The sequence below is a fragment of the Passer domesticus genome, chromosome Z (assembly GCF_036417665.1).
Source record: "Passer domesticus isolate bPasDom1 chromosome Z, bPasDom1.hap1, whole genome shotgun sequence".
NCBI classification, from domain to species: domain Eukaryota; kingdom Metazoa; phylum Chordata; class Aves; order Passeriformes; family Passeridae; genus Passer; species Passer domesticus.
The window spans coordinates 27,358,733-27,370,852 of NC_087512.1; the positions used below are offsets into that span (position 1 = coordinate 27,358,733).

General features: G+C 39.8%; 1 protein-coding gene across 1 annotated transcript in view; it reads right to left on the reverse strand.

The window, feature by feature from the left end:
* PGM5 (phosphoglucomutase 5) overlaps positions 1–12,120 on the reverse strand; it is a 67,033-nt gene that overhangs the window by 37,842 nt on the left and 17,071 nt on the right. The gene's annotated exons all lie outside the window — the stretch shown is intronic.

Genomic DNA, 12,120 nt, shown 5'->3' on the forward strand with positions numbered 1-12,120 from the left:
TAAGCATTTCTAAATTATGAAGGAGAAAAACAAACCTTATTTGTGCACAGATTTGACAAAAATAAGCAAATAGAGCTTTAGTTGTACCTGATAGGGAGCTGATTCATTTGAACAAGAGAAAGTACTCTTAGAAATCTATAAGCTCACAGCAGTGTTCCTGAGACCATATTAATTTGATTTTAGACAACAATTTCTTGTGTTTCTGAAGAAAAATTTACTCAATATTCTGCTAACTAGGAGAGGTGTAGAATTAGCTCTTGACTCTGGAAACCTCAAGACCTCATAGCTGGTGTGGACCATTGCCCAAGGGCTGACAACCACTGCTGACTGGCCCACAAAGGAGCTATCCTTACAGTCCCATCATGTTCTGTCTTGTCTAAGAAATCAATTTGCACTTGGGAGGAAAGATACTGAGAAAACATATGACACTGGATGATTGCAGAGATAAAACAGCCCAGCAGACTACTCCAGCACTGAGTGATCAGCTAGTCAGGAGCACATCCTAAGGAACTTAATTCTACAATTTACAAACAGAGCTCTGACTAAGCTAAATTCCTAATACAACTCAGCAGTAACTTTATGGAGACATTTGCTCTATCTATATTATTCCTCTCTGGAATCACAGAAAGATTCTGCAAGCCAGTCAAGCCACCCATAATTACACATAGCACACCTCAGATCCAAATGAAATAAACAAAAAAGATCAGTCTTTTAAGGAAATTTACAGACTATGGCTTAGTTCACTCTGTAATATTCTGGCAACCTCATCATGTTGTATTGGCAATAATGTGGCAATAAATGCTACTTGGACAGTGAAACTATAGTCATTTTCATCAACGGCAAAGCCCATACTTCATCTCATAAACTCAGACAAATGATACAATTGATAAAAGTGATGAAAACTTGAAAATTCTCACTGGGTTCCCAGTCAAACCAGTTAGGATAAAAAATTATTTATGCATGACAATCACAAACAACAGATATGGGCAACATATCTTCTCTTTAACATAAGTTACACAACCCTCTATGCATAATATGCAAGCTTCTGAAAATGCCATAATTTCCTTTGAAATATACTTTTCTACAAACCCAAACTTACAAGTCTGATAACTTCCAACAAAATGTATTGGAGCAACTAATGTTTCCAACTGTTTCTCTTGATTCCAAATATACAGGAAAGCTTTGCACAAGATGCAGTCTGTGTAACTCTTTCTTATTAGGAGTTGTTTTCCTCAATGTGTGGGATGTTAACAGGTGTATTCATCATGATGTTCCACACCAAATGCTGTCTCCTGTTGCTTTAGTCATCACTTTGAGATTCAGATCCAAAATGCATAACTTCTCACCCTCTTCTGCAAATGTTTCAAGAGTCTACTCCCAAAGGAAGTATAACCTTCAGGACAGCATGCCTGTGACTCCATGCCTTATGAAAACCTCATTGTCCTTTTCACACAAGCTCTAATAGAATGATTAGAAACAGCTGTTGACATATACAGTATTCAGCTATGGCTGGGCTAGAAGTAAGGATAAGGCAAGAGACAAAAGCTGCTTTGCCACAGACAACTAGCAAATACACACATTTCTGAGTATAATAAGAGAGAGATGTTGGCTTTGGCAGCCAACACACCCCAGTAGAATTTTGTCTTTCACATAATAAAACCATCCTGCACAGTGCTCAGAGTCCTTGTGAGGTGAAATTTGAATCGTAAAATACCTCAAGTTGGAAAGGACCCATAAGGATCCCCAAATCCAACTCCCTGTCCCTCACACAATGACCTAACAATTAACCATATGACTGAGATCATTGTGCAGATAGATGCTCCTTGAACTCCGACAGACTTAGCGCTGCAACCACTTCCCTGGAAAGCCTGTTCCAGTGACAAATTACACACATATGCACTGCATATCCACAGAGAATGAGGTCTGATTGCAGAGTTCACAGTAGTAAGGAAAAAAAGTCCAACCATCTGGAAAGCATGCAGCCATGCTCTCCAGATGTATTGCGGTAATCCCTAGGGTTATTCATGCCCTTCCTGGCTGAGATACAAGAACCACTTTTTGTTATTGTTTCAGCATTCATGTGCCTGTAGACTAAGTTAACTCCTCATCAGCAGGACCAAGAGAATGCACAGTGATCAGATATGATGACTTCTAGCATTCTGTGAACTTTTACACAACAAATGTAATTCCTTTAAAAATTCCAATTTTATTTTAGACTCTAAATTCTGCCATGGCTAAGCAGCAGGAAGATTATGCCTAGTTCTAGAAGACACTGTCCTCTTCTTTTATGGCAACAACTGACTTAGTATTAGGCAGCCTGTCTCTGCCCCATTCCCAACAGCATGGCCTGTGATGAGCTCAGCACTGTGAGCAAAGGCGGGGTTTTTTGAATATACATACAGAAAAAACAGCTGTCATTGCTATGCTGTACTATGCTGTGTTAACAGCCTGATTTTTTGACGGTTTCCTGAGTAAGACAGGAGACCAATCTTCTTAATGCTTGGAAATAACAGAAACAAACAAAAAGCCTGATTAAAGCAAGCTGGTCCCTAGAAAATGAATCTTACTAAGAATATAAGAAACACCCAAGCATAAAGTGACACAAATGAATTTTAGTAGTGGACCTTGTCTCATTAAGGAAAAACTTCGTGTTTAGTGCAACAATGAAATATCAGCCAGGTCTGTAATAAATGCAAACTACAAAAAAACAAAAAAAAATCCCAAAGCATGAACAAGGAAAAAACAATACTTAAAGCCTTCTCACCTCCCCACCCTTAAACAGGTACCTTTTCTATTCTAGTCCCAAGTCTTACAGTCACTGCTGCATACAGAACCCATGGGTTTTTCAGCAATACAAAGGTCTATGAAGGCAAGGAGAAATGCTTTGTAAGTTTTCTGATTCTACAGAAATTTTCAGGAAGATTTTATTATACCAGAGAAGAAAAATAGCATAATGAATTATAAGGTGTAATAAAGAGGTATTCTCCTTTTTGTTCTACTGCAGATACTTAGTGAAGTCAACCTCAATAATGTCATAACTAAAGACTGGCAAGAGTCAGGGTCTCTTTCAGGATATGCAATAATCCTGTGAACTAAGCACAGGGAAAATACCCTCCATTAACTCAGGAGTACACATTTCATATTCATTAGCCCTTCCTGGCTTACTACAGTGAGGTCAGCTAGTTCACTGTGCCTATGCTCATCGACAAAGATGCAAACCAGATGTGAATATATCTACTACATGTGTTAAAAAACTCTGTATTGACTGCAATTCAAATTGAATTACCAGTACTCTGAATTATCTGAATAACAGAGAAAGAATGGCTTTAGGTACATATCAGAAGTTACTGACTGCCCCCCTAGCTGCTTCTTCACTTCCCAAGTACTGTAATACTACTTCCATCCTCTCATACAGAGACAGCAGGATAGCTCGGAAAATGATCAGGACAGAAAGAATGCAGTTTCTCCAGACAGCCAACTCCTTGGTTTTGAAGAAAATTAAGAAAAAAATAATATAAGACAACATAGTTTTTTTCTATAAAACACCTTGCTGCTAGATAGTAACTACAAGAGCGCAAAGGTACAGGCAGGCTCAACAATCTTGGTGCTTTCCAGCAAAGGTCTCTTCATAAGGACACAGTACTATAACTTAGAAGTGACCATGGAAGGTCTCTAGTCCAACATCCTGGACACAAAACTTACTTATTTCAAGTTTCTTTGCTTCTTGTCCTTCCACCATGCACAGCTGGGAAGTGCCTTGCTCCAGGCAGTGGCTCTCAACAGCCACTCTCTGTAGGTATGGGCAGCTGTTGTTAGGTCCCACCAGAGAAGGAATCCTTCTCCAGGATAAACACAGCTCCCCAGCCTCCCCTCCTCGGGCCTGTGCTCCAGCCCCCATCTGTGTTGGTGATCATGTGCTGAACTCACTCCACTTTACTGATCTTTTTCCTATACTGGGGACACCAAACCAAAAAAAAACCAAAATCTGGGAGTGGTTTCACATGATAAGTAGGGAATATTCATACAGCCCAGGGTGTCACTGGCCTCTTCTGATTCCAGAGCACACTTCTCAGACAACTGTCCCCCAGGATGCTGGCCTGTCTCTGCAGAGCTGCTCCTCAGTTCCTGTGCTGCAGTATGCATCACTGTAGGGCTCTGCTTTTCTGAGGGCATGGTTTGTTGCTGCCGAATTTCATCAGGTCTTTGCCATCCATTCCTGCCAGTTGTCCAGGTTCCCCTGACTGTACCAAGAACAGTGCGGCCAGCAGGGCCAGGGCAGAGATCATCCTCCTGTATTCCTCACTGGTGAGGCTGCAGCTGAGTACTACATCAATTTTTGGGCCATTCAGTTCAAACAGGACTTTGAGGTTCTGGAACATGTTCAGAGAAGGGCAAGTTTCATGAAGGATCTAGTAAACACGTCATATAAGGAATGTCTGAGGCATCTGCATTTGTTTAGTCTATAATAAAGGAGGCTCAGGGGAAACCTAATCACTCTCTACAATTTCTCTGCAAGGAGGTTGTTATTTGGTGGGGGTCTCTTCTACTGCGCCTACAGTGAGAGGACAAAGGAAATGGCCTTAAGCTAAGACAGAGTTTAAGTCTTAGCTTAAATATATTAATACAGATTAAATACTAGAAAAAATGTTTCACTGTTATAGCAGTCAGGCACTGAAATAGCAAGTGGTGGAGTCAATATCCCTGTATATGTTCAAGAGGCATCTGGATCTGGTGATGGGTGTAGTGGCTTAGGGGCGACAGTGGCAGGCAGTGCCAGGTGAGTGGTTGGACCAGATGATCTTGTAAGTCTCTCCCAGCCTTCACAATTCAGACTGCTGGCTCTGCTCCCCAGCACATCAATGGGCACCACACAATTTGGCGTCATCTACAAACTGAATTTGAGCATCCTTCATCTTCACCTTCAGACCACTGACAAACATGTTAAACAGGACAGGTCATAGAACAGACCCTTGCAGTAACCCACTTTTTACCAGCTCATTAACCAATTGCCCATGAGTCTGAGAATCAAACCAGACTTTTACCTCTCTAGCTCTCCACCCATTCAAACATGAAGTCCTGAGCTGGATACAGGAATAACATGGGACACTTTCAAAAGCCTTGCTCAAATGGCAGTACATGACATCTACTATCTTAACACCATCAACAGATTCCATAATTTTATCAGTCAGGCAATCAGGTTGGTTAGACACAATTTATTCTAGTAGCTTCCTGATGATGCCATTTAGATTGGGATTGCCTGGCTTACTAGTTTTCCTTTCTCTCCCTCGCAAACTGTTCTGTAGATTTTAGAGACTGAAAATTACTAAGCATTCTTTTTGGTTGTAGGACTTGTCTGGGAAGAGAAAGGAAGAAAGCAGTTTCACCAGTATATGTTAATTGAAAAAAAAAAACAGAAAAAAGAAGAAAGTATAGTATGCCATAGGAATAGACTGTTACTACAGAATCAAAGAATTGTTGATGTTGGAAAGATTTTTGGCCTCTTTCATTTCCCCCATAAAAGGAAACAGGAGACAATGTTTCTTCTCCTTCAAAATTAATATAACAATTCAAGTGATTATTACTTAAAGTAAGATCTAGTCTAACAGGACTCTCAGTCTTCTTCAAATAATTTTAAGTTCCCTGGCTCTGGCAGTCTTATAGTGATATTCAAAAGGCACAGAATGTAAAGAACAATTTACTGTCCTCTTAATTTCTAAACAACCTAAGAAGATTATACTTTAATACAGCCTAGAAGTAGAATTTTAAACACACTGTTTTGAAATTCTGAGCCAGAATAGTTTTCTTTTAAATCAGCAGGAAGCATTCTCCATGAAGGTCACCCTTTGACAAAAAAAATCCTTTGATGGGAGAGGTTGCTCTTGGGTTGATACCAGCTGTGCTTTCCAGCCTGGGCAAAACATGTTCAGACATGCTGATATACCAGGGAGCCTTTCTAAGCTGAAGCATATAATAAGACTGCATAAAACCTGAAAGAAAAGGGGCCTTTAACTTTTAAGTAGTCACAAAGTCTTCTGTAACTGACTGGATGCAAAATTCCTCAGATTGTTTTGTTTAAAACACTTTTGGACTTTTTACAAAGACATTTGTAGGAATTCCTGCTGTTTATTTATAGTTGTATACTTTTTGAGATATAAGACATGGCACTAAGAATCTGTGACTTTCTGTTACCCATCATCAATCTATTGCACACTGCAAGGCCTGCTCCAGGCATTTTGCAAAACGTTTCTTTTTCTCAGGTAGTTTTTCAGATACAGCACATAAGTCTTAGACAAAAGTCTGCTTGTTTGTGAGACCTACAAATACACATACTTCTAAACAGTCAATCAAGGTTACAAAACATATTTATTTCTCATCAAGCACCAAATCTTCATCTCTCTAACTTTGGTTGACAAACTGACCTCATTCTCAGCCAAAGATTAAGCTGGAAACAGAGCACCACATAGTTTTCAACTCATTTTTTCTCTCACATGAAGAAAGCTTTCAAATACCCTTTATGTATTCAGTCCTGCAAGCTTCACATTGCACAACCAATGAACCTGCTAATTTTAAGCTGATCAGCTATAGCAGTCCACTCCATGCACAGGCCAGAATCCAGCTACCTTTGTGTAAGAGTAAGAGCTGTGTGTTGCATCAGGCTGCTCTGCAGCTTGCCATTCCCAACAGGGAACAGCTGCCTTCAGGCCCAGAACTGTCCATGGAATTCCTCTCAGACCCTAAAGCTAAGCTGTGTGGCAAGTAAAAGCCATGGGATTGCTTAGCATCTCTTGCCATTAATCAATAAAGGACAACACAGATACTCAGATATTATTGAAATATAAGTATTCTATCGGTATTTCACAGGACAGGACATCAACCTGTTTTCTGTCCTTTTCTTCATGAGCAGCCACTGAAGAACACAAGATTAATTCTCTCCTGTAAATGTCAAGAGTATGCAGCAGATTGATTTATGCTCATTCTTATCTGTCACTGAAAAAACGTTTGAGTATCCAACTCTCCTGTAAAGTCCTGAGAATAAACACTTACCCCACACACATTTAAAATGTAGCCTGTCATGACTACAGCATGTTTTGACCAGTGCAGGCTAGGATAATGAAACACTGGATAGTCTTGCCTATGGTGGGTTTGCAACAGTCAAATATGCCACACTATAGTAAAGCATAACAAATCCAGCACCAAAGAAAACATAAAGACCAAGACAACTCCCTAAGGATATCTTTGAAAGTGTTTGCAATGACAAATCACCTCCACTGCTTCAAAAACATTCAGGAACTAAAGGATAGCAGCTACATTACAGGCATATTGTATAAAAAAAAACTAAGAACATTAGTGCCTTATAATGATAGTTGGTTTTCTTCCACAAGTCTCCTCAAACATGTCATATCTGTGTAAATAAAACATTTATCTGTAGAACATATTTGAAAGCTGACACAGAAAAAAACCCTATTTTTTTACTATATATGTAAGTATACAAAGGATTTATATGGACTCTTTTAATATTGCAGGGTTACTTTAGAAGTTACAAATCTTAAACACCTTTCCAATCACAGTGGTCCCCAATTTTATATTACATTTCAAACATGTTAAATTACATTCATGATGGTTTTATGCAGTTGTCCTTCCTCAGCATTCCAGAACACAAACTGTCCTTCTGCTCTAATTTAAAAACTGCTTATATGTGACATGCACTAAGTTTGACAGAGGTGTCTTAAAAAATTCACAGTGAGCCTATTTCAGATAAGAGGGAGTGAGACTGAATTATCCTGCTGAAGAAAGATAAAAGGAGTAAGGTCATGGCTGGCATAACTTGAACAAAGCACAGTCACAAAGTGAATGCAGTATGAACCATGTAGAAAGACATATTTATGACCTGGAGAAGCCTTTATGTTGAAAAAATCCCTTACTCAATAGTAGAGGGTATCCATGCAGAGAAAAAGAAACACACAGTACAGCAGGATAAGTCCTGCTTTGGCACAAAATTTTTCAGATGACCAACACAGAAGAAACACACAAGAAAAAACAGACAAAAAAATCCATGCAGGGTTTTTATGTTAAGAATTAAAGGAAATAATGACAAAAGCACAAGTGGGATGCGGTGTGTTGTAGCCTGAGGTATATAGTTAAAGAAAAAGAGGAGACACTGAAGATGATGGAAATGGGATAAGAGGAACAGGGGAAAGAAAAAATCAAAGATGTAAGAACAAAAGAACAAGAGGGAGGGAGGGAGGGAGGGAGGGAGGGAGGGAGGGAGGGAGGGAGGGAGGGAGGGAGGGAGGGAGGGAGGGAGGGAGGGAGGGAGGGAGGGAGGGAGGGAGGGAGGGAGGGAGGGAGGGAGGGAGGGAGGGAGGGAGGGAGGGAGGGAGGGAGGGAGGGAGGGAGGGAGGGAGGGAGGGACTTCATTATCTCATTGGTCTTTTCCAACTCGAATGTTTCTATGACATAAGCAAAGCTTATTGGTGTGCTTCAGACAAAATGGACCACACTTTAAAACAAAATGTTTCTTGCTGCCAGGGGCAGCCTCCTTAAGGCAGATTGGTTAGAGCTCATAGCATCTCTGCCTTCCATGACAACAGGCTGTAAACAAGTAAGAACATTTATTGTCACCACAGCCTCCCTTAAAAGCTGTCTCCAGATGATCAGACAACAGACTATCAGCAGACAGAACACTGATGTGTTCTGATGTGTCGAAGTTTCATTACGAGACACGCTCCCAGATGTGAAGTGGCAGAGTACACCACAGTAAGGTGCCTAGCTTTACCCAGGCTAAGTGTAATGAAAGCACTTACATGCTGCTGAAAGAAACTTGCTGTAGAAACAACCTATCAGTCGTTAGTCTGAGAACACAGTAGTATTCTCTCAGAAACCCTTTTCTCCAGTACCATCTTGACTGCTATTTTATACACACACCCAACTTTGTATTTCCTACAGAAACAATTTTTATTCACCCTTGTGATTCTCATTTTGTACACTGTTAGCTAACATCTCAGTATTTCATTTCCTTTCCTGTTATGCAGACATCAGATAAATCAGAATAAAAGGATATGAAACAAGAATAGTTTTTTGAACAGGGAATACAGGTTCACATTCCCCATAACAAAAAGAACACCAGCCTATGAGTACATATTGCCAGAGAATTGAAGTCTGGAGACATACTGCCACAAGCCTGTTGATGTTGGAGCATATTAAAGCAGATGTTTCCTGTCAAGTGTTATCCTCTCCCTACAGTTCACACCAGTATATTCCAGCAGTCACTTCAACCAAATACATGGCAACACTGGTTAAATATTTTGAGTGAATTCTCTTGTAATTCACTGCTCCCTTTGTTAATGCAATATTCCTAAGCAACACTTAGAGTCCTTTGGATTATTGCTTCCTTCTTTTTAAGTTGAATAATGCCCTTTGAAAAAGTCCGAAGCAACACATCATGCACACAAGTGGAAAAGGAACAGATTTTCTAAATCCTTAAGTTATTGTGCATCTTTTTTCTCTAATAGAGCTAACGGAAAGTTCCAGTTCTATTATTTAGGCTAAACTGTGGCCACACAATATGGACGCACCATACAAAGAGGTGGTTTTCATTTGCTGTCTAGCACAGACTCCAGGAAAGATCTCAGTGACCTCAGAGGACAGTAGCCAAGTGGACAGGAATTGATCCAGTTCCACCACAGGAGAGCCACTCTTATTACCAAGGTTCAGAAGCAGGCCAAAGCTCAGTGAATCTCCAAGGAAGGTGTCTGTGATACTTCTTACCGTGTTCTAATCCATGTAGTCAGCCCACACACACGCACCCAGAGACAGATAAGGATAAGGAAAGCTAAGGATAAGGAGCTACGGAGTGCTTATGGGTCAGGATTAAAGGGAGAGCAGTGACCAGAGACATTACAGCCTGAGGGTCTGCCACAGGCCACCTTACCAGGAAGACCAAATGGATAAAGCCCTCTACAAACAGATAGGAGCAGCCCTCACAAGCCCTGTGCTCATGGGGGCTTTCAATCACCCTGATATCTGTTGAACAGACAGCACAGCAGGACATTTGCAACCCAGGAGTTCCTGGAGTGCATGGATGAATATTTTTTTTTCTCCAGGTGACAGGGGAGCTAACAAGGAGACATCCTAAACTGAACCTGATCTCACCATATTGAGGGGCTGGTGTGGAATGTGAAGTGCACTGACCATGAAATGGTGGAATGCAAGATCCTCAGGGCAGTGAGGAGAGCACAGCATGGACTTCAGGAGAGGAGGCTTTGGTCTCTTCCACATCTGCTTGATAGAGTACCATGGGACAAAGCCCAAGAGGAAAGAAGGGCCCGAGAAAGCTAGGTAGCATTCAAGGATCACCTCCTAGAGGCTTGACAGAAATGCATCCCAGTGAAGAGGAGGAAGTAATACAAAAACACCAGGAAGCCTGTGTGAATGAACAAGCTGTTCCTGGACAGACTGAAACACAGGAAGAAAGCCTAGAGAGGGTAGAAGCAGGGACAGGTAGCCTGTGAGGAATACAGATTAATTGTCCAAGTAGCTGTTGATAAGGCTAGGAAAGCTAAAGCCCTGACAGAATTAAATCTGGCCAGGGATGTCAAAAGCAACAAGAATAGTTTCTATAGGTACACTGGTGATAAAAGGAAGACTAGGAAAAAATGTGGACACTCTCCAGAAAGAAACAGGAGACCTGGTTACCAAGGACATGGAGAAGGCTGAGGTACTCAGTGGCAGTTTACTCAGTCTCAGTCCTTATCAGCCACAGTGCTCCAGCCATACTGCCTTAGTTGCAGAACTAGTGGAAGGTATCCATGCCCATGGCAGGGGATTTGGAACCACATGATCTATGAGAAAACTACATGATCTAAACTGAACTACATGGGAACATGTAACTCCTAAGTCTTCAAGAAAACAAGGAGAACCACAAAAACAAAATATTAAAAACTACAAAACAAAATATTTAAAAAAATAAATCAAGTGTCCTGGATACAGACTGAAAACTTCATAACAATAAATATTAGTAGGAATGGAAGGGAAAATACTTAAGTCCTTTCATCATTATCAGTTGCTCAGTTTTATTTAACAATCAGGCTTAGCTCCACAAAACTAAATAAGGCAGTAATCACCATGAAACAATCTTTGTGCCAGAAGGTCAAGTAAACATCGCAAAGAATATAATTCAAACAGTCACATTGTATTGACGGGGACTTGAGTTCATGCTTTCTGACATATTTATCAAACTTTATGAAAAGCAGATGGAAAAACATGTTTAAATGTCAATCTTTCTTCAGTTCTTACAGAAATGCAGATATGGTGTTTACATACAAAATGAATTCTATTTAAATTTCAATATAACGATAACGAGATTTTTGGACTGCTGAACAAAATAAACAAAACACATTAAATATTGACCTAACAGTATTTCCTTAGACTATCTACCCACAAGTAAGGAATATATTCCCAAAGAGGGAGCTGCAAGCTCTGAATTTAGTAACACCTCAAAAACTTCCTGAATAGGCAAACTGTAGATAGAGCAATCAACCTTTCCACACAATTTTTTTCACTTTAAAATTACTATTTCCCAATTAAATACATTTAAGAGGACCAGCAGATCACTCTTGTCATTATCAAAGTATACAGCCAGATGAATTGAGACACAATTGATTCAGCCAAAGCTTTTCCAAACAGAAAATATTAACACAATAATATGTAATCATCTTGTCTTGATATTTACAGTAAACTCAGGCCTGGATGAAACTTGTTCAAAATTAAGCTGCTAACAAAACATGCTCATATTTCTTCAGTTTGAGGAGGGTTTTGATTTTTTGAATACTTGTTTAGTACTGAATTATTACTTCATTTTTTTTAAACTTCCACAATTTTCATAAAAAGAGCTTCCAGATTAGGCTGTAAGCCATTATTTACTAATAAAAAGAATAAAGTTTTATGGAAGAATACAGTCAAATATTGGTATATGAGATTTACCAATTTTACTTCTTCGCCAAACTGAATTAAACTCTTTTAACTCAAGTAAAACCAGAAAAAATTAGTCTAGATAAAACCAAAATCTTGTCAAAATCAGCTTAAAAAATAAAGAAAATAAATACTGGGAAAATTAGAAGC